At 38.9% G+C, this 24,549-nt stretch overlaps 1 protein-coding gene across 11 annotated transcripts in view; it reads left to right on the top strand.

Annotated features, from left to right (window-relative positions):
• MYT1L (myelin transcription factor 1 like) overlaps positions 1-24,549 on the top strand; it is a 573,498-nt gene that overhangs the window by 124,389 nt on the left and 424,560 nt on the right. For 10 of the 11 annotated variants that reach the window (XM_075598278.1, XM_075598276.1, XM_075598273.1 and 7 more), the window contains exon 2: positions 15,788-15,899. The gene's annotated coding sequence lies outside the window, so the exon portion shown is untranslated. Of the gene's footprint in view, positions 1-4,895; positions 4,993-15,787; positions 15,900-24,549 lie in introns of all 11 variants that reach the window. The other variant, XM_075598272.1, reaches the window with a different exon arrangement.

The raw sequence follows: 24,549 nt of genomic DNA, 5'->3' as shown, positions 1-24,549 counted from the left end.
ATCAATAAAAACATTTATAATAGAAATACACTAAATTAATGAGCACTGTAGTTTCTTTGGGGTTATATACAAATGTTAAAAATGGCAGAGTGCCAACAAAATTAAGCAATTTGCTAATATTTTCTTAACAAGAAAACATGTTGCGTTTTGTTTCCCTTATTTTTCAAGTTTAAGCTAGTCCAAAGAACAGCACACATTTCTCTGCTGTCGGACCCACTAAGAGGCTTGTCAGGGCCCAGGACTTCAGCCGTGGCATGAGGCCTGATTGGTTAAGCGGGGATTGGAGGAGAAGGGCTTGGTTGATTTTGGGGGAACGGGAGTGTGAGAGGGCCTGAATTGGTTGAGCTGGGGAAGTGGAGGGTGCAAGGCTTGAATTGGTTGAGGACCGGTCCCAGATTTTCAGAGATGTGAATGGTCAGGATTCTCGCTACACCTGGTTTGGGACAACTGTCCAGGTTTCCCCATCTGTCAATAACAAATCATAATAATAATAATAAAAAATAATAGCTTTATTCATCAAGATCCCCCAAAATCCAGGGTTTGATCTCTGTAATGATATTTGTTAGGGTCTAGGTCAGCAAAAGTGGTGAAAATCGAAGTGGCTTTGTATCAGGAAAAACTGTGCAAAATCCTATTTTTCACAAAATAATTACTTTTTTGGTCGCATGCTTTTTTTACAGAAGATTTTCAATGAAACAGATAATTTGTACCATAAAAATATGTTACAGTATGGTTATGTATTACTGACCATTGTGTTTTTATGAGTAATACTGGATGAGTAATCAGGTATTTGTCCTTTATCATTTATCACATCATGGATTCCATAGACTTTTGGGAAATATTAGTGTAGCCCTTTTTGTGAATCCCAGATCTAAGGGAACTACTGGTGTTGTGTATACCTGTGGCTTCAGGAGCTCTGAGCCTCCGCTGTGGGGGAGCCTGGGGTCATACCCTTACTTATCATGGTGCAGCGCCTCCACTTACCCAGGATCCCCATATTAGAGAATCTACCCTGAGTAAGAAACATACAACGGTATTGTGCAACAGGCAACCTTTTACTATTTCAATAGGTAACGAAAGCTTAGAGAATATACATGACACGTCTTAAACCCTTATACTCTATATATCACATAATGTAACACACACACAGTGGCTCAGCCACACCTTGTTAGGTATAATGTTCTGTACACAGGTGGCTCTGCCACTCTCCCAAGGAGTATGTCCTGTAACTAGTGTCTGTACAGCATAGTACGCTGGCACACTGGTGCCCCCAATTAGTTAGTGGGAGGCGGGATCAGCGCCTGATGACCGGTGTAGGTGCACTTGTTGACTAAAGATACCTTCCGGTCACTACGGTGACCACCACACCACTTCACACAGGACTGATATGTCTGACTCAAACGTAAGAGTTAAAAAAATATATAATTTTACAGAAAGGTGTGGTAAAAAAAGGAGTGTCACAATTTGTACCCCTTAAAATATGTGGGGACCAACTGTGAAAAAGTGCATAAATACACAATATACTTTAATAACATTTTTAGAGCCACTTCCCGTCAATCGTAAGTTACTTTAAAACTGAACCCGCTCTAATATTCTTTTTTTCGTGACCTTTTCTATTTCATCGAGATATCCAGTATTTCAAAAGGCAAAATTTTCAGAAAAGCACAAACCTGAGCTAACTGACCGTATCTGAAATTAAAACAAAATATTGTTTGTTTGGAGAATATCATTATGTGCTTCCTCTTGCAGTTGAATAAATGCACTACTACCTCTTTTAAGATGTGTTTTAATGCAATTGGATATGGCTGATTATAAGCAGCATGTAATGTCTCTAAGGATCCTTTAATTTTCCTGATACGTTACTGCTATCCCATTACCACATCATATGTTATTGCTATGTACTTACTTAGCATCTTTAAATTTGAAGATCCACATGAGGAGGAATAATTCAAACAACTGGAGCAAAAATCTTTTACACTAATGTAAGGATGTATTAGAAATGTGTGCACACATATATGGGTTCCGCGCTGTTACTAGTGCCGGAAGCGCTATACTGTCTTTTGCAAGTAAGGTCACTGTATAATAGCAAGGTTGCGCATGCGCGAGGAAAGCGCGCGAACGGCAACCAATCCGGCGGGACTTTGGGGGTTGAACTCTGAACTGTGAACCGTGGAGGAGTCAGCTGAAGCTGGGGACCAATAGTGTGTGAGACTCTGGATAGGGAGAGACAGGAAGCGTGTGGGCGGTGGGAGACACGAGTAAGAGGTGAAGGAGGAAGGTGGCGGAACCTCGTGTGCATGAGCGGAGGGTCAGTGACCCATCTGCTTAGGTCAGAGACATTCCCCAGCCCCAGGAGCATTACCCCTGTCATCGTAGGGTGCCGCTTTTGTAGGGACGGCCGTAGTAGTTAGGGACCTATCCTTTAGTGCGGGTTCAGCTGCGGAGTTGCGGACGCCATCTTGGTTTGGAGAACAGACCGCACAGCATAGCGGAGTGTCGGCGCAAGGCTGGAGCAACACTAGGGACCTGTATTTATATAACAATTCTGACTTTACTAATATTGCTCTATAGGATTCCCAGCTGCTAAACTGGGGCAAGATTGGTGCATAAAGAGTGCACAAGATTTGTCAAAGAAAAAATCCCATTGATTTTCATGGGATTCATTTCCTCTGATAAATCTTGTGCAGTTTTTTGTCCAGTGTTGCGGCCAGTAGATTGTGATGCATAATACAATGTTTCCTTACAGAGTTTATTGTAATGACTTGCACCAATGTGTCCATGCTTTGCTGTGCTAACTACAATGTTCTACAGTATGCAAACGGAAGAAAAACAAATATTCTCAGGGCTTATTTTAGCTTTACATGTTAATATATCAATTCATGTAAAATAAATTCTGTGGTTTCAAAATACATAAAAAATTATAGGAAATACAATAGTAGAATAAATACAATAAAATAGTGTCGCCTCTGATCTGGCATTTTTTTAATGTTAAAAAAAGTGTAAGATCATAAACTAAGACACAATCTAATAATCCCATTATAATATATTGCAGATGTTACTTAACTATTGACAGGGCCCAATTTACATGATGCAAAATGGGCGCAAAGTACCAAGCTGTGTTGATGCTAAGAGATGTAGAATTATAATTCCCTCTGAGCGTCAATTTAATGTCATTTTGTTTCTTAAAATGATATCGTTTGGCAGACAATGAAAGTTTTGCATAGGTGTCATCTGGAATAAAGGAGATGTACTCAACATATTATTGAATACATAAGTGATTTGATTGTAGCCTTAACTCTTACACTTACTTGATGTAATCTTAGCATATCACATTATCTTTTGGTGATTTACAGTAACCAACTTACATGTATTATGCTGCAAATTACAACATACTCCTCTTTTATTGTGGTGGCTAAATACAAGTGATAGTATTAATAAAGTGCTCAGAGAATTGCTCCTTTGTACGCATATACATACGTTGATGCATGAGTAGATCTTATTGTCAATATAGACCCATCATAAAATTATTCGGAATGTAAATGTACAGTATAAATGCAATATATTATTTTAGCTTTTAATGACTCTTTATATCCAAGGGGTATGGTAAACAGGTTATTATAATTGCTGGGATTATCTGGCATTGTTGAGCATTACATGGATTTAATACATTGACAGATACAGTAAATGTCTACTTCTTCTCTCAAAGAGTTCAGTCCAACTAACTAGATTTGAAAGGTACAAAACACAAAGAAAACATAACACTGTAAAAGAAAACTAGCAAGATTAAAAAATGCAAGTAAATATACAGCTTAAAAAGTGCACTAAAAAATATCAAAGTAAGAATACAATACCAATAATTACATATGTAGATAATGCAAATACAAAAATTCAACTAAATGGAATCAATATTAAAAAAAAAACAAGTGAAGAAGGGTATAGGTAATTTTAAAAGAAGTGAACAATATAATCACTTGTGCTAAAAAATATATAGATAAACGTTCCAAAAACTGTGTGTTCATAGGTTCTGCGTCTTCAAGTAAAGGCTGTCCCACCTTAGCAGTAGAAAATATAGAAAGATATTATTTTCATATTTTAAATGTATGTCTATATTTAAAAAATGTCACATATTTTGGGTTTGATATATATATATATATATATATATATATATATATACACACACTGTACATACAGTATTGTGCAGTCATTACTTACAGCATCACTCTATTCCATGTACTTACCATCCTATGTATATGTGTGTATATATATATATATTTATTTATTTTTAAATCTCAATTTTCATTAGAAAATGTCCAGGGTAATGGGATACAGAAATAATAAAGGGGGGGGGGTTCACTTTAATTGTGTGAAGCGCTTTGAGTCCCATTGAGAAAAGCGCTATATAAATACAGTTATTATTTATTACTATTACTGTGTGTGTATATATATATATATATAGTCTACCGATGATTTACTGTACATTTCATTTGCTTTTATGATAGCACATTTTCTTTGGGAAAGCCTCTAGCAGTTTTCAGCTTTGGGGAAATCCTACCATGGTATTTATTCTTGTTTGGTGGTATTAGACTTTCAGTCCTAAATGTTATAGCTATGAAACTACTTTGAACCAAATGATGAAATGGCAGAGAACATACCCCATGGGTGAATGGTTGCACTTTTTTTATAACTCAAAAAAAAAAAAACTTTAAGCCCCTTTGCTGCCAGGGAGGCCAGCAATTCATTACTGAGTGTTGCCGACGTCTCTGATGGCAAGGGTTAAATGTCTACACTTGTCTTTGCCCTCTGCTAACATGCAGAGGAGCCCGTTCCTTGTTCACTGTTTTCTTAATGGCAACTTTTATGCTGGGATTATCAGAAGTCACATTTGTGCTTCACAGGGGGATATCCATGATAAGACCAATGCAGTCCTTCTTTGGGCATACGCTACAGCTCAGATAGGAACCTTTCGTAGGGGGCTTGCTACTTGAATATGAGGTGAGCATTCAAGCCATTACATGGCCCTTCTCCTTTTCAAAGAATCACATGAGCGCTTGTAAAGTGGCGGCCGATAGTCATGGACCCGCCCATAATCAGCGGTTTTTTTTTATATTGGTTGGCAGGTTAGGTTTATGTGATTGCTACACAATTAATCACAGGACCCTTAAACATTTTGCATCCAAAGAGTTAAACATCATGCAGGTTTGAAAACCTGGCCTGGATGAACATATTGGAGTGGTCAGAAGTCAAATGGCTATAGCTGTGTTTTGGGTTAAAGAATCCTATAATTATATTGGGAAATCTGAGGAACCCCAAACCTCTATAAAATGTCTGAGATCAGATGCCTGGTAAAGAACGCCAACCTTCTCTAATAGCGCGTCTGAGATCATATGCATTGTAAGGAACCCCCACCCCCTCTAATAGCGCGTCTGTGATCAGATGCATTGTAAGGATTCCCAAGCCTCTCTAATAGCGCGTCTGTGATCAGATGCATTGTAAGGATCCCCAACCCTCTCTAATAGCGCGTCTGTGATCAGATGCATTGTAAGGATTCCCAACCCTCTCTACTTTTGTAACTTAGTCACCACAGTTTTTGCAGGGTTTTACACTGGATTGCACCAATATACATGTCTTTATTTCAAATACTACTTGTTATTGTCTATAGCCCATTGCTTCAATAAAAGGCAAGCAATGCATAGCAAATGTATTACTACCTAATCCAGAAGTGAAAGGCTAAGGAGCATATTATTTAAAGTCCCTTCCCTTTGACCCATTTTGTCAACCTTCATCCTGTTCCTAGTTCTTCTTATGGAGGTGAGCTTGGTTTCCTTCCTCATTTCTACAGTTCATCAATAAAAAATAAAAAAAGAACTGATTTAAAGCTGAGCTGTATAATAATACACCTTTCAACAGCTGGGCTTGACACTTGCCTTGTAATTAAGGCCTTGATGGTTGTGTTGATGGCAAATGAAAGAAAATGGCTTTGTTCTCCATTCCAGAGGCTTGATTGCTGGTTCTCATTCTCACCTGAATTCGACCCATTCTGCATTGTGCACATGATTACTGGAGTGTGAGTAATTGCAGCGCTGGCAGATGACATTTTCATGAAGCACACTCTGTACTGCTTCAGACTAGAGGGAATTTACAGAATTTATAGCAGAGGAAGCTCATCAAACATGGATTTAGGAAATGCTCGTGTGAAAAGTGGGAGCCCACAACCAAATATCAGAGCTTTTCTTTTGACATTTGCTAGGGGGGGGAAAAGGGCTAATTGCCTGCAGGGCTTGTTATCTCAAGAGTGAAAGACAGATTTAGATATTTTTCAAGTATACCTATATGTTTTTATTAAGCAGTTTTTAAATCTACAAATTGTTTGCCCAATTCTTCAAATTACAATAATCAACACCATTTTATATGTTACAAACAACATATTCTAGGGAAGAACTGTTAACCCTCCTACCCTATTACTTTTAATAGTTTTATTATATTGTGTTGTGTTTAAGAGATTAGATGCAGATCATAGTTAAGAAGTAGTTTGTAAAAGTCACAGTATTTGGTTCAGGATCAAAGATAAGAGTACATTAGGCTGCATTAACATTTGATACATGCTAACATTTTAATGTTGTTTGTCACTGCTACATACGCCAATAACATTATCTTTAACTGTTCATGAAATGTCATTAAATATAATATATAACCTCTGTTCATTTAATGTAACCATGTATTTTCCCCATAACTCATACTTGAAAACGATAGGTAACTCTCAATGTATTACATCCTGGTAAAAAAAAAAAAAATATATATATATATATATATATATATATAAATAAAAATAGTAAATTAGGCTATATTAACATTTGATACATTCTAATGTATGACAGAAATGGAAAAAAATGGTTTGCACAGCTTTACTTTTTTTTTAAAGATCAGCGAAATATTAATAGTAGTCAATAGTGATATTATTAGCATCGGGTTAACATCCCAATATCTGCAAAGCAGCCAAGTTAAATCTGCATGTGAGCTCTCTTACCAAGGAGAAACCACAGGAAAAAGGGGGTATTTAACATTGAGTGACCTGACTATCATTTGTAGCACTACTACACTAAGCATAAAGGCAATACCTTTTATAAAGTACACATCAATATCTGACAGTGTATAGGTGTAAACTAGTAGAATACCACATATGGACATTGCCAGTTTCTGTTTTCCACAGTTTTAAGCAGTGTGAATTAAAACCTACATCATAATAAAACAAGTTTGAAATCAGGAATGATTATTTCTAATAAAGTGGTGTTTTTTTTATTTATTTTTTTAGCAGATACCCTTAATGCCATAACAAATATCTTATAACACAAAGAAGAGTTGCAAATATATATTTTTATATTTTTATGTTCTCTATACCTTTCCAAAACTGACTCAATGATGCATTTTCTTTTGCTCATTAATTTTAAATCCACATCTGGCAGGAGCTGACAGTTTGAATTATTAATCATGCCTGAGCTAAACTTGTCATCAGAATGCCTTGTCTGTACTATGTATGTATATATATATATATATATATATATATGTATGTATATATATATATATATATATATATATATATATATATATATATATATATATATATATATTCAATGCCAATGTTCTTACAGTTCATGATAAATGGAAACGTGAAGACAAAGTTGCTATGCCACAGGACAAGATATATCTTTTTTTATTTATTACTATTTTAGAGTTAATGTTAATTATTTTTAGTCTGTCCACTGTCTTTCAATTCCCAAATAATTTAATGCACATTTAAGGAGCCAACATGAGCATTCGTCACTGTTGGAATTATAGGGTATAGATATTTTTCTTCAGGTATACAGTTGTGTCTCTGATTTATAGTTCAACTCCTATTACAATTCCTAGCACTGCAGTGACAATGCACACTGTGATAAATTGAACAAAAATATATTTTTAGATATTATTTTAAAAAAATGTATTTTTCTAAGTAGAATGTTCCCTTAAATTGCAAATTTTGCAACATGTTATTGGTTACTAGGTTGGCTAAGCTGTAGTTGAATTTTCAGGTGATAACAGGCCATTGTAAAGTTTTCTAGAACTATTACCCAAATGACCATATATTTCACAAACAAGTAAATGATGAAATGTACTACCGTACCTCAAGCATATTACTCTTTGCAACCCAAATTCTTAACTGCATTACCTGAAAAATATACCTCATCTAGAACTACCAAAAGATTCTCAAACAACGCAAACTAAATAGGCCCCCTGAAATCCCCTTTTTTTAGCCCCTCTCTTCCAACCTTTCTAAATTGTCTAATTACAAACTCTCTTGTTACGTCCTGCCCTCCCAATAACATGAAATGGAATGGCAACCCCGCTAATTTCCACTCAACCATGCTACCTGGTTCGCCCTCATTTCACAGTTGACAAAGATACACCATCAACACCCTCAATCTTACTCCATCAGTTCCCGGACCACTCAGTTGCCATGGTAATGCCAACCATTTACCCCACACCTTCCTCAATCCGGTCCTAGTTGCCAGAACTACGACTCCTTTGCCAAATTCCAACTCCGACGAAATCAGCTTCCATAAGCAGAGCAGGCAGGTCCAACCCTCCATCACTGCATCCGGACAGGATCTGAAAAAATCCGTCCACTGGAACCGCGATAGAGTATCCGCTGTAGTATTTTTAACTCTGGGGACATGCCATGACCTAAACCATATATTTTTCTCTAAACTACGGAGAATGAGATGCAGTGACGCATGATTACTGGTACAGAGCTCATTGACATGCCATTATTCACCTGCACTACCCCCCTATTGTCAGACCAGAGTAAAACGCTCCTATTTCTTAGCTTCAAGACCAAAATCCCACTGTTACCACAATTGTAAATAATTCCTGCAAAACTAAATTCTTTGTTATAGCCGCTTCCATCCATTCCTATGGCCATTGCTCTGCACACCATTCTCCAGCAAGATATTCCCCGAGCCCTAGAGAACAGTCGCATAAGTAAATAACAAAATCTCTTGATTTGACACTTGTTCCTTTTCCAACAAGATCTACAGTTGAAGCATTCAATTAAACCTGCCATATTCCCAAGTCCTCCTTAAGCAGCATAGTCACACTGATGTGTCGGTGCGGGCCCCTTTTGTAGCCAACAACAGACTCCTACAAAACACACTTCCCATCTTCTGCTTTTTCCTGCATCTCAGCTCTAATTTCTCGCTATGCACCATCCTGACTGTTGTGGTCTGCTCAAGGATGTCTTCTATCTACCCCTTTTTTATCTAAAGCCCTCTCCAGCCAAAAATCTTTCTCACTCACTGCCCCTGTCCATTGCCCCTGGAATGCCCTTCCCCTCAATATTCAACTAACATCCTCTCTGTCCTCCTTTTAGACCCATCTTAAAATCTACCTCTTTAACGGAGCATATGTGTAGCTTAATGGCTGATGGTATACGACTCATACATCGACCTTGGCCACTTGCAGATGCAATAACCAGAACATCCTCCTACTGTCTCTACGTTCTTCCTAGTTCCCACTTAGATTGTACATTCTTTGGAGTAGGGACTCCTTTTTCTAATGTCACTTTTATGTCTGAAGTGCTTATTCCCATTGTGTTATATTATTATGTCACGTGTATTACTGCTGTGAAGCGCTATGTACATACACTACATAGCACTATACTGCTGCGGCCGAGTTTATTTGAGCATTTGCCCGGTCTCGGCCGCAGCAGTAACCTGGCGCGCGCCAGAGGGTGCCGGGCGCGCGCCGAAGACACGGAGGAGCGCCCTCCGATCGGGGCTTTCTCTCTCCCGCTGCCGGGTCCGCCTGGTCTCCCGGAATCCCCTGCCACCGTCCACCACATCGCGGGACACCAGGGCTCCCTCGGGGAGCCCTGGACGCGCGTGCAGGGGGCGCAGGCACCCGATGACGCGTGACCGCGCGTCACGCCGAGGGAGTGCGGCTAGCATGCCGGGGCATCCCCAGGCTTGCGGAGCTAGCCGCACTCAAATAAAATGTGCCGGTAGTGTATACAAGATATGCTTACATATATACTTAAAATGGCTCTCATGCTTTCCTTCCTGCTGACACCCCTTGCCCAAAGATGCCAGCACGAATGGAAAGGGCGAAGGACTTGTCAGTGCCATCAGCGATAGCTACAAGTCTATATTTACGCCCCAACTCATATTCCTCCTAACTGCCATTTTTGCTTAAGCAGCTCATCATACTTCCACCACCCTCTTACAATATCCACATAACAAAATCATGCTGAAGAGATCTTGGGAGTCTTCATCAATAATGCTTGCCAAAATCGTAAACCCTTGCAATGAATTACCAACAATTTAGGAAATTGTTTTTTCTATCCACACCTTCTCCTCTTGAGTCTCCTCAACAATGTAAAAATAGCCACAGAATCACTAGTTAAATGCATTGCTAACAGACTGACTGCATAAATATGACTCCTTAAGTGCTGAATCTGATATTCTAGGCCCAAGAGCCCCTGTCGCTACAATCAGGTCCTTCCTAACGCTCCCTATCGTAATATATATATATTTGCTTTTTAATTGAACAAGTTTGTATTTTATTTTTTTTCTGTACAAAAGGATTATATACAGTACATTCATTGTGAATCACAATTTCTGTAATATTAAAAATAACTGGGGAAACATCTCTGACTTTTTTCATTGTCTAATTCTAAAATGTACTAACTTTTTTCTGACATAAAGAATATTTCACATTACTTGTTTATTATTTTTATGAGTTGACTTACCATTGTAATTGTTGACTTTCTTTAAGGCCAGAACATATATTATTAGTTTATCAACCTATTAGTTCGTTTTTCCGACTTAAAGCAGCAGAACAAGGTGACTCTTAAAAAATAAATATATAAATATGCCAGTTATTAGTTATTTTTTGTTGTCTTGTCAGTAGCAAACTTTCTGAGCATATGTCAAATCGATACTAAATGATTGATCTACTTTTATAATATTTTTTTTTTTGCTTGAATCATAAAATGCACAAAAACATGAAATCATAGAAACCTCTATTAATCAGGTTATTCTTTCCAATCCATTGCAATCATACCTTGATACCCGGCAGTAACTGAAATTAAAATCAATGGCAGCTGACGCGGGATTGCAAGCGCAACACCCCACACTGGCGCTCAGTAAATCCAGGTGTCAGTTTCCTTTAAAAAACTGGGTATTCAGAACCACTTTGAAGGCTGGTATAATAGGGTCAATATTATTGTCTGGGGTGGGGGGGGCATCAATTCTAAATGAAGGCAAAGGCCACAGCAATGTCTTAGAAGAAAAAGTGAGACACGTTATTAAAGAGGAAAGAAACACTGAGTGGTCTTTGAGTTGTGTAGTTGGAAACAAGTTCAGAAGCTGAGGATGGGTTGGAGCCCTAAATGTGAGGAATAGAATATCCATTTAAAAACAGGATGGCAAAGGAGAAACAGCAAAGGGGGACCAGGAAAGGAGGACCAGCAAAGGGGGACCGGCAAAGGAGGGCTTCGAAAGGAGGACCAGCAAAGGGGGACCGGCAAAGGAGGGCCGGGAAAGGAGGACCAGCAAAGGGGGACCGGCAAAGGAGGGCCGGCAAAGGAGGACCAGCAAAGGGGGACCGGCAAAGGAGGGCCGGGAAAGGAGGACCAGCAAAGGGGGACCGGCAAAGGAGGAGTGGTAAAGGAGGAGTGGCACACAGGACTGGCAAAGGAGTAGTGGTGCCAGAAACATTTAAAGAGAATAAAATCAGAGAAACCTGTACCAGTAAAAAAAAGTGGCAGACCAGTAGGGATGATTTTGCAGAACATTAGCTATTACAACAAACTTGACAAGTCGACTACTTCAAACTCTTAAAAAACGAAAAAATATATATAGAGGACTATGTATTAAGCTAAAGAGGTATTTTAAACATACATGTATTGTGCGATAGTCATTTGCACATGTTTAAATTTGTGATATGTGTATGAGTTTGCAGGACATGGGATATATGTAATTCTTTGGTTATTTTCTTCTCCGTTTTACATGTGCCTGCTTCAAAAACACCTGTCAGGTAAACATGTGATAAACCTGTGTGACTGATATGTCTGACTCAAACGTAAGAGTTAAAAAAATATATAATTTTACAGAAAGATGTGGTAAAAAAAGGAGTGTCTGCACCCCTTAAAATATGTGGGGACCAACTGTGAAAAAGTGCATAAATACACAATATACTTTAATAACATTTTTAGAGCCACTTCCCGTCAATCGTAAGTTACTTTAAAACTGAACCCGCTCTAATATTCTTTTTTCGTGACCTTTTCTATTTCATCGAGATATCCAGTATTTCAAAAGGCAAAATTTTCAGAAAAGCACAAACCTGAGCTTACTGACCGTATCTGAAATTAAAACAAAATATTGTTTGTTTGGAGAATATCATTATGTGCTTCCTCTTGCAGTTGAATAAATGCACTACTACCTCTTTTAAGATGTGTTTTAATGCAATTGGATATGGCTGATTATAAGCAGCATGTAATGTCTCTAAGGATCCTTTAATTTTCCTGATACGTTACTGCTATCCCATTACCACATCATATGTTATTGCTATGTACTTACTTAGCATCTTTAAATTTGAAGATCCACATTAGGAGGAATAATTCAAACAACTGATCAATCCCCCTTTATGTTCTTATAGTATTTTCAATATTATGTTTTTGCAAAGCATGTACATTTTCTGTCATTGACTTTCCCCCACAAGTCACTTAAAGCATTTACTTTATAAACATTGTTTATGCTACAAAATAAAAAAGTCAGTAGACGGCAATATAAAATGGATGATCTTATATTTTTCAATACAGTGTGCTGATTATGTCTGTTCACCTTCATTGGAATACGAGTTTGGATATATTTATGCAGAACACTTTTCTAGGTAACACTTATTTATTTTATTTATGTATTTATAAAATGTTTTACCAGGAAGTAATACATTGAGAGTTACCTCTCGTTTTCAAGTATGTCCTGGGTTCAGAGTTAAGACAAATAATACATGGTTACAAATACAGTTACATAAGTGAACAGGGTATACATTATATACAAGACATGGCATGCACAGTTAGAGATAATATATATTATAGGCGTATGTAACAGTTACACACCAGATTAAAATGTGAGACAGCTTTAGTTTTGAAAGAACTTAGACTGGTGGTGGATGTGAGAGTCTTTGGTAGATTGTTCCAGTTTTGTGGTGCACGGTAAGGAGGAGCTGCCGGATACTTTGTTGAGCCTTGGGACCATGAACAGTCGTTTGGAGTCTGATGTCAGATGATAAGTGCTGCATGTGGTAGGAGTGAGGAGCTTGTTGAGATAGATGGGTAGCTTGCCCAGAAAGTATTTGAAGGCAAGACAGGAAAGGTCAAATAAATGCAAACTAGTAACTTACTAAGTTTACTGAGTAATTCACTCTAATCACCATATACAATAAATACCTCCTGTATTTGAACCATTATGTAGTACATTGGCTGTTATGTTTAGCAATGCCATCCTTTTTAAAATCAGTAGTTGTATTCTGGAGGTATCACATGCTGAAATCTTTCCTCCCATAGAAATTAAAATGGCTGCTGCCATTCACACACACTGCCCGTTTAGTGCCCTATGACATTGGCACAACGTCATATAACATGGCAACCTAGGGGCCATTATGAAATTGCCTCAAATTCATTGACGTTGTGATAGTTTCTAGAGGAAATGACGGGCCTCCGCTCTCAGTGAGCTGAGATTGCAATGGGAATAGAAGAGGAGGAGAAGGAGGATCTCCTCTTCAGTTCCTGTTGTCAGGGCAGATCGTCGTCATGTAATCACAGGTAATGGCTAATGCCACTGAAGTAATATACAAGCAAAATCCAGCTAAATAAAAAGCTAGAAAAAATTGAAAATCAAGACGTAGATAGTGTTACAAGGCTCTTCAGGGGAGGGAAGGACACACTGTGCTTGTGAGGAGGAAAGATCTAGAGAAGATCTGAACACATTACTTCCTGAGTGAGGCTGGCAGTCTCTGTGTATGATTGTACTCAAGAGATGTGAGAACATTTCACCAACGTTTGACAACATTTCTCAGAGAGATAGAGACCGCCAGTATTTTACTAGAATCCCAAGTCACATGTATACCTCCCCAAAACACACCTTTTTTCGACACATTGAGAAACACCAGTGCACAAATAGTAACACATATTGGTCAGCTGAGCAATATACTAATTTGCCATTTTAAAACACATTGCAAATCCAAATGAACATTTTTTCCAGGTGTGTTCACGTGTGTTCCATTTTCTGCACAGGTGTCTCTTTCCGTGTGTCTCTCACCTTTCTCTTTCTATCTTTCCTTCTCTCCCAAAACCCACATTTCAGGGTCTGGATGGAGTTCTTTTTCATTCATTACAGTGAACCTTAGAGGACTCGGGCGGAATTGCATGCTTTTACTTATTTTGTTAATAGCAAAATGTTTGAAAAAAACTTTCACGGATTTACGAAGAATTAGAAACGTTTGTGCGATAGTTTGCCGACCGAACTTTGATACATTTGCCCCTCTCTATGGAACTCGACCCCATGTAAGATCACATACATAGGCACTGCAGAGGCTCACAGCGGAAGAAACTGCTCGTTTCAGCTGCTGCTCAGTGTTCTAAGAATATTGGAGACAGAGTAACAGCAAAGAGAGATACTGAGATAGTAATAAAACCAGACAAAGTGAGAAAATGAAAAACACATTCTCCGAGTGACAAGGACTCATGTTAACATATTTGAGGAAATTGTTTAGAATGATGCTCTATTCAGTTGTACTCAATTTTTGCTACAGTTGCTTGATTTCCCTTGTTGCCCTTTTTCTTACGTAGCCTGTATTTTAGTAGCATTGCCACCGTTCCTCCGGACATGAATAATTTGAATGTTTTTCTCTTCTGTTGACTTTCCTTCCCTGTGTGCTTATTTATTAACATTGGTTACTGGTGGGCCAGTTTTTCTGACATCCTAAAATATCACAAGGGCAGCATAAAAGGTTAATATTCATTTAGTTTTAAATGCTTTCAAATATCATGGCACCTACAAAATATTACTGTCATTGAGTTGCATCATTCAAAACAGCAGGAGCGGCCTGGTGGCTCTATCTTTGAAGCGGGATAATCTGGTTTGACACTTGAGTACTCTGCTACTGTAGTGACCAACTGCAATTTATTTTTAGATGCAAACTAATTTATGTCCTTGAGCCTCAGGAGGGGGGGGGGTCTATTTTTGATGCTTAAATATAAATATTTAATAACAATTATGCTTACACAATTCTTACAAATGCTTGTTACAGACAATGTAGAGTATCTGTCTACATAAAAACTCTTTGTTCAGCATGAATCAATGTATTAACTCGGGGGTCCCCAAAAGCTTTGCCACGGCACACATAGCTGCAGGGACACCCTGATTAATCTTTTACATTTGCCAGTATTTGGCTGATGGGTCACTGGAATCAGGAGCAGCTTTTCATTAGTTGCCAGAGTGAGGCAGACCCAAGTGTCCATATTATTTCCCCCAGAGAAGAATGCTTTTAAGTGAATTTCATAATGAAATATCTCAGGAGCCCAGGGATCCCGATAGATTTTTGCACACAAACACCTCTGGTAACCACATCTGCATCAAATGTAATCTTAAAAAAAAATGTTAAGAAAATCGAGGAGCACTGGCTGAATCCTGCACTAGTCTTGTATTTGTCCAGCTCTTAATACACACTGAGCATTATTATTATTTTTTTTCAGAAAATGAATTTAGAAGAAAACTTGTGAATTAGAGACCGCCTGGATCCACCACTGACAGGCTCCAACTGTGAAGTCTGGACCAAAGAGCAGTCACACCACCAAGCAAATTCAGGTAGCACTGAGCTAAATATAACACTTCCTTGAGTTTGTTGACACTTTCATTTTCCATAGTTCCATTGCTGCTGCTCATAGTTCTGCGGTTATTCTAACAGTTCATCTATATATAGTTTAAAAGAAAACATTATTAAGTTATATATCAGATGATGCACATTTTGCTATCACTAATGAAGCAGAATAAATGAATAAGATAAGATGTGCTCATAATGTAAGTTTCCTAAGTTTTCTGACTGACTACAAAGTTAAATATTTCAGCATAGTGGTGAAAGAATCCTTCCTTTATTTAGCAGAAGAGTACAAAACTATGACAATAAAAATGATAATTTGCATCATAATTTCCCATACCTTCACATGCCAAGAGTAATAATTAATATTTACTTTACTAAGAATTATGATATGGAAAGAATATTTTCATATTTATATATGATTAGGGTATTCAAGCATCAAATAACATGGTAAAAATGTACACAATATTACATATTGTTTAATAGCAATTTATAATTGATGTTTAGTTGACAACAACAAAGAAATAGCGACATAAACACCCCAAAATGAAATTCTTTATTTATTGCCATGATTTTATGTTGTAGTCTTGATACATACCATTTAAACCCTACAATGTCAGAGGCATCTGCAATCTTCTGCCAGTAAAGGGCTTCATATTTTATATTTATTTGACAATGTTGGTTTTCCATCAATTTTGGAATCTTTAGTTTGAACGGCTATTACACATATAGTAAAAGGTTTCACTTAGCATAATTTGTTATAACTATGGTATTTTACTATCTTTATTATCCACGGAGGTAGATTTCTCTTTTATGATGTATGTACTGTATAGTACAGTATGTTAAAACTTCAAAATTAGTAAATGAAAGAAAGGCCTATTTTATATCATGGTATACTATGGCTGATTCATAGATGACATTCTGATTATTTGGGACAGTCAGGTGGGGAGAATTTTTAATTTAATTTGACATTTCAATTTCAATGAATTTGGCCTGATATTTACACACACACTGTTGACCCTGAGCAGATTGTTTTTTATATTTTATACTCTCTATTGATCATAAATAAAATATTACAGCACATTATTAAATCAGAGGCCACCAGAGGCCACCAATAGCTACTAACATGCTAAGAGCAATCATCCTTAAAGATGGTTAAATAACATACCGTATAGTCAATTCAACTGTTTAAGATGGAATTGCTCTTCTGATATTGATTTTTGGACTCTTATCAAAGAGTACTCTTATTGTATAGAGATACCTTATTGAGAGATTCCAAGATTTGGAGAGAAAGAAAGTCGAGAATAGAAGGGACTCTGTAAATGATAGGACAACCTTTACTACTAGATACAGCCAGTCAGCTAATTTGGTTGAGGGTATCCTGGCCAAGCATTGGAGAAAACTTACTGATGACCTAATTCTGAGTAAGCATTTAAGTGATGCACCTTCTCTTGTATATATGAAAGCAAATAGTTTCAAAACTATGTTGGCTCCTCGTAACCTGAGATGATTCAACCTCCCTAGTTGGTATTAAACCCTCTGGTAATTTTAGGTGCAACAGAAGTAGATGCATCACTTGTACCTTTTTGAGTGGCAAGAATTACTTTGTCTTTCTCCAGTAGAGAATGCTTCAAAGTCAAGGGCTTCATTAATTGCCCATGTTATGTGTACAGTATGCTCACCTGTAACTGGTCTCCAGTACATAGGACATACCACTCGCCCTTTGGAGCTACAGGAATTGTTGCCAATCCTTATTTCGGCTGAAACTTCCACTCAGGAACTGTTCCGTGCTACAAACCTTTTCCCTGTATCTTGTGGATATTTGGGCAAATGCTGAGGGGTTTAAACTATGTATCTTACCTGCTGATATTGCTGTGATCTGTGACTACTAGATGCAAGATGTCAAGTTCATTATACAATGTGAGTTTAAATCTTGAACATTGTGAGTGAGCATTTTTGTCTTTGTTCTTCAGTAAAAGCAATATATATATATATATATATATATATATATATATATATATATATATATATATATATATATATATAATTTATATTCACACAGATACACACACACACACTCTCTTACATCACTCACTTTCAGGAACCATTTAACACCTCTAGCCATAAATCTCATCCACACCGGGGGAAGGATAAGCACAGATAACATTCCAAGAGACACTGTTTTTAAGTATACCCTTTGCTTGCTTCATTCATTGTAACATCGCCTGAAGAAGAGATCAGTGTATCCTGAAAGCTCGCACAAATAAAAGCATTTCGTTAGCCACAGAACGGTATCATCTATTTATTTTTTGATTTTATATATATATATATATATATATATAATACAAATTAAAGAGTGAAATCCAGATATAAGAATCAGCACTTCTCTATGGACTCACATAACACAGAAGACAAACAGAAACACAAATGAAGAAAAGAAAGGAATAGAGTAGTATTTCCAAAAGAATTGAGTATGACCAAGCATGCAATACACACAAGCTCTGCAATATTTAAAGCGTAATCACTCAGGGATCTTGGCAGTGGCTCCGATAGTTTATACTCGCGCCTCTCAGCTTGGGCAGCTGATGCCAGCTCTTAGATGCAGTTCCCCCACGTGATCTCTCACTGGCTTCTACTCTCAGCTTCAGTATCACAAGGAATAACCTTTCCTTAGTATTCTTACAAACGATCTCCTGAGCCAAAGTCTAAAAGGTGCCAGTCCTCAGAAATATAAAAGAATAAAATCAATCGCCAGTCCTGTTTGTTGGCTTCCTCAGGGATTGATGTCCTAATGTCTTCCGAGGTATTTAAAGTATTTATCACCTCACATTTTTTCAAATGGTTCAGATTAACCCCTTGCATAATAGACAAAGGGTTGCAAACTCAGCTACGTATAACATATCCATGAAACAGTCAAATACTATGTATACAAGTGGTACAAATATATAAAAAGTATGCGATCCTGTACATATCAATACATAACAATAAAAAAAACTTGAATTCTCACAAGAATAATTACATCTAAACAATACGGAAATTTTAAATGTGCCACTGCTAAACCTCGAATGAGTTGTTTGCTATCCTGACTCCTATATGATTATAGGCTAAAGATCGCTAATAACTGAGGATAAATTGTAATGTAAATGGTGCCCTAACTTGGAACATTGCGAATGGATTCTATGGCTAGTTCCCCAGTGGCTACGGTTGTGCACACGAAGGCGTGCGCGCCGTACACTAGGTGAGGCAGGACCCAGTCGGCGTGTGTGCATGCACGCACAAGGCACAAAGTGCGACCGCCTTGGTCAAAACACAAGATTTTTGTCTTTTGGCATGGTGGCCAAGCATTGGCAACATCACGACGGTGTTCAGCCAATGAGGACAAACCAGCTGCGTGACATCATGGCCGTGCCCCCGCCATGCCTCCCCATCGCGAGTTGCCTGGAGTCCACCAGGTCACACTGACTCAGGTGACAAGTGCCACCAGGCACACCGTCGCACGTGCATTGGGTCTTAGCCTAAGGATTCTATGGCCAGGTGGTTCCTGGTGATACCGAAGCCTAGAGCAGAAGCCAGTGAGAGATCACGTGGGGGAACTACAGCTGAGAGCCGGCATCAGCTGCCCAAGCTGAGAGGCGCAAGTACAAACTATCGGAGCCACTGCCAAGATCCCTGAGTGATTAAGCCTTAAAGATTGCAGAGCTTGTAAGTGTGTATTGTATGCTGGGCTATACTCAATTCTTTTGGAACGTATTACACAATTCCTGTCTTTCTCCATTTGTGTTTTTGTTTGTCTTCTGTGTTATGTGAGTCCACATAGAAGCGCTGATTCTTACATCTGGATTTCATTATCATATTGTTTTGCCCACGTTGGAGGGTAATTTGTGAACCAGCAGCTCCAGAGGATCATACACATATCCTTTATTACTTTCTCAGATGGACCTTTATTCAATTGTATTCTAAATATGGATCTGATTTTGGGGGGGGTTTGTTACACATTTCACATATTACAGTTCAACCCTGTTGTAGCGCGATCCGCTAAAACGCAGACCACAGACATACAGACACACAGACAGGCACACAGCACACAGACACAGGCAAACACACAGCACTCGGAACACAGACACAGGCATTCACACAGCCAGCACACAGACACAGGTAGGCACACTGCACACAGCACACAGCACACAGCACACAGCACACAGCACACAGCACACAGCACACAGCACACAGCACACAGACAGCACACAGCACACAGGCAGGCACACAGACACAGGCAGGCACACAGCACCTGCCTACCTCCCTACCTCTGGTGCTGCTGCTGGGGGGATCGTGTGGGGCTGCTGGGGGGACTGTGTGGGGCTGCTGGGGGGATTGTGTGAGGCTGCTGGGGGGATTGTGTGAGGCTGCTGGGGGGATTGTGTGAGGCTGCTGGGGGGATCGTGTGGGGCTGCTGGGGGGATCGTGTGGGGCTGCTGGGGGGATCATGTGGGGCTGCTGGGGGGATCATGTGGGGCTGCTGGGGGGATCGTGTGGGGCTGCTGGGGGGATCATGTGGGGCTGCTGGGGGGATCATGTGGGGCTGCTGGGAGGATTGTGTGCTGCTGCTTGGAGGATTGTGTGCTGCTGCTGGGAGGATTGTGTGAGGCTGCTGGGGGGATCATGTGGGACTGCTGGGGGGATCGTGTGGGGCTGCTGGGTGGATGGTGTGCTGCTGCTGGGGGGATCGTGTGGGGCTGCTGGGGGAAGGCGGTGGCTGCTGGGGAAATGCAGTGGCTGCTGGGAGATCGTGTGGTGCTGCCGGAGCCTCACTCCACCTCCTCCCCCCTCCTCCCTCCTCCTCATCGGGTGCGTGGCAGCCATTTAAAAAAAAAAATAGCGCGACCCCGTTTATAGCGCGTTCAGATCAGGTGACCCCCGAGGACCATGTTATAATGGGGTTGAGCTGTATTCACATTTGTGATTGACTTAGTATTATTTGTGTTTATTAGAGTAATGCTTTAAGTCCTATCACTTCTATAGTTAAGAAGTAAAGAGTGACCCACTGTGAGTGCTCATTTGCATGTCATTACCCAGAATATCTGGTTGCAGTGGAGATATTGTTTGCTAAGTGATAATGGGGAAAGACAGGGTTACAGGCCTGTTTGAGACATAGCAAAGGTACCCACAAGTGATATTTTTATTTGCTGTACAGATATCCCCTAAACATCTTTAAATCTGCAAATCCGTATAAATCTATGCCGCTTTGCTGCCAATTGCTGACTTCTTTTGTAGCAAAAGGGTTAAAATTACTATAGAAATGCAACAAAACACAACCAAAAATGCATTGTACAGTGGCTGCTGCAGTCCATAGACACTTTGTGCTGTTATTGTGCTGCAACGTTTTATACAAACATTCTGTATATGCCTTAATTTCTCATTATGATTTGGACAAATTGCAATGGGAAAGAATTAAAAAAACGATGCTATAATAGCATAATAATGAGTGTTTCAAGCAAAGCACAATTTCTAGCTTCTTTTGGTTGGTTTTGGCTTATTTATGCTAAGTGGCCCCTTAAAACATAGCTACCACTAGGCAGAAGGTTTGACAGCATATTATTAACATTTACATCTATCGCTGCTCTAAAGCAGCAGACTCCAACGTTTTGCCTTAAGAGGACCGGTAACAAAACAAAATAAAATAAAATTGTAGGACCAGTTAGTACTAGGGCCGACATTTTAAACACATATGTATAAATAAATAAAAAATACAATCATATAAAGTTTTACATTCACTTAATCCCCTACCCTCTCACTCAACCTCCCCTCTTCACTCTCAACCCCCCTCCCCATACTCAATCCCCCTCCATGACACTCAACCCCCTTCCCTCTTACTCAATCCCAATCACCCACCCTCAATCCCTCCTCATACTCTACTCTCTTCCTCACACACTACCCCACTTAATCCCCCTCAAACTCAATCCCCTCCATCTCACATTGAACCCCCCTCCTCAGACTCAATCCCTCTCCCTTAGACTCAATCCCCCCTCCTCACATTCAATTCTCACCCCCTAAAACACTCAATCACCCTTACCCCTTACCGCCTACCCCCGTCAGAAGCTTCAGTGCTGCAGAGCTCGGCTAGAAGTTACTTTCACTGCCATCCAGAGGAAACAGGCAGAATAGTGGAGGAAGATTTGGTCCGGGAGGAGAGCGTGAGCGTGTTCGGGATCACCCGTGGACTGGTTAAAATTCTCTGGCGGACCTGCGTCGGTCCGCAGACTCCCCTTTGGAGACCACTGCTCTAAAGGATTTCACCAGGATGTAAGAGCCTCAGCAGTTGAATTACTCTCAGTGGCAAAAAAAGGTTTTAATCATTTGATTGCAGTTACAACGTTGAGTTTCATATTTCAACCTAAGTACAATACTTACAAAATATAGTCTTTCATTTAAACATTATAAACTACACTAATGAGTAATATATCTGCATTGGGACCACATGTGTTTGAATCCCTTTGCAATAGGAGATTCTCTATGATGCACGGCTTTACATTTTTAACCCATTTCATGAAACTTCCATGTAACCAACCATGTATGACCCTATTCACTTAACTGCTTGCAAGTTCTGGAGAATATTTTGGGATCATTCATTTGAATGAAACCAAACTCTTCTTCAGCACTGAGAAGCAGGTTTACCACATGTTGTTTAAGGGCCTACTGTATTTGTAACTCAGATTACAGTACTGTATGTATTTGTTTAATCATCTGCTCTTTTAGTGGCTTTGTATTATTTTGGACTGCTACTAATTGTTTTGTCAGCATAACTAATATTGAACTACTGAGCAGTGTTTCGGTTTAGTCTTATGAAGAAGTGGTCACTGTCTTGAAATAATATTGAAATTGTCTCATCTACTGTATTTTCTGAGATCATTTATACAGTTTTTTAGTGGATATCTTTGTTTGTGGTCTAACTACTTTTTAGGCAAAGACTTTAGTAAGCACTCAACTCAGTTCCTGGACCAAAGTGTTATATGATTTCCTGGCACAGATTATGTCAGTGGCCAAACATAGCTAAATAAGGACTTCTATGGATATTGTTTATGTTACAGATTCTGTTTATGAACTGACTAATTTATGAATTACCTAAGGCACTTCAGAATTTTCATTTTATGCTACTAGCTATTCCCTCTAAAAGTTACATAACCAGGTTCACATCACTCATAAGTTAGCGGTTATTATTTCTGTTTTAATAAAAATTCATTTATTCGCACTTTAACAGTGAACATTATTTTTTACCTGCAACAAAAGTAAGAGCAGAGAAAGAAGTATAAAAATAGAAATGGAAGGAGTTACATAATTTTATGTAGGCAAATGTTAAAAACTAGATAGTACGTGCAGTGTATTTAGAATGGTAAATAGATATTGGATAGCATATGCAAAGTTATAGTGTAAGTGCTTGCTACAGCTAGAAAGAAATCCATATAGATTACATTAAAAAAAGGAATTTAACCGTAAGGCCTGTAATATAGTGGGCACGCTTGGTCCGCCGTGCGCGTAAGCATGGAGCCGGCCGATCGGGGGGAAGACTATGAAAAGAATCTTTTCGCGCCGCTACCGCTGAGACTGTAATATATGTATGTGTGTATGTATATATGTATGTGTGTATCTACTGTATATATGTATGTGTTTATGTGTGTGTATACAGTATATATTTATCAAAGTTGCACAATGTTAATAAATAATATATTCTCACATGTCTTTTTTTAATTTTTAAAATATTATATAATATATATACACACACACACCTTCCCCAGTAACAAATAGACACACAGACCACTTCAAAGTGACAGACACAGTTACCCAGTGACACACACACACACACACACTGACTGCTTCCAAGTGACACACACACACACAGTGACTGCTTCCCAGTGACAAACACACACAGAGAGACAGATACCCAGCGACACACACACAGTACCCTTCCAAGTCTGTCGCTCACAGCAGCACGGATCGTACACACAAAAAGTGGGCATCACGTGCACGAACGTTCGCACAGCCGCGTGCGCGCGCCCACTATATTACGGGCCTTGCTGAAGTTTACTGAATGTCATCAAGCCACTTCTTTGGCCCTAATAATGCTCACTAATTAAGACCTGTGACATGTTTATGGCGTTAAATCTGGGTGATGATGGGGGTTTTTTTTTTTTTAACAAAATCCGACACTTTGAAATGTTTTAAAATTATTTTTAACGTTTGTTTGTAAACATTAACTTCCTCTCGACAACTCCCTTTTGTATGTTACCACTGTGTGTTCAAGAATAGTTTGCACAGGCAAAGCTTTGCTCCTCCTTTTTTTGACTGGATCTCTGAAAAAGACATAGTGGACGAAACACATCATTGACAAAACACTTCTCCATTTAGAGGCCCTGAAGAAAATTCATTTCAACGTTATGTCCAAAGGAACAAAAGCAGACCATTCTTTGTTTTTAGCAAAATTGCATTTGTTTGAGAGATAATGTGATAATGTGATGTGATATATGGTACAGCACCCCAAACTCACCTTAGAAAACTTTATACCCACTACAATTCAATATGCCGTTTTGTTCTCCAGTGTAACTGCAACACACATCACTGCGAAATGCTCAAAGAACTAGATAGGTC

This window comes from Ascaphus truei, chromosome 4, assembly GCF_040206685.1.
Source record: "Ascaphus truei isolate aAscTru1 chromosome 4, aAscTru1.hap1, whole genome shotgun sequence".
NCBI lineage: Eukaryota > Metazoa > Chordata > Amphibia > Anura > Ascaphidae > Ascaphus > Ascaphus truei.
The sequence above is the reverse complement of the archived record's forward strand: the minus strand, read 5'-3'. Positions and strand labels throughout refer to the sequence as shown.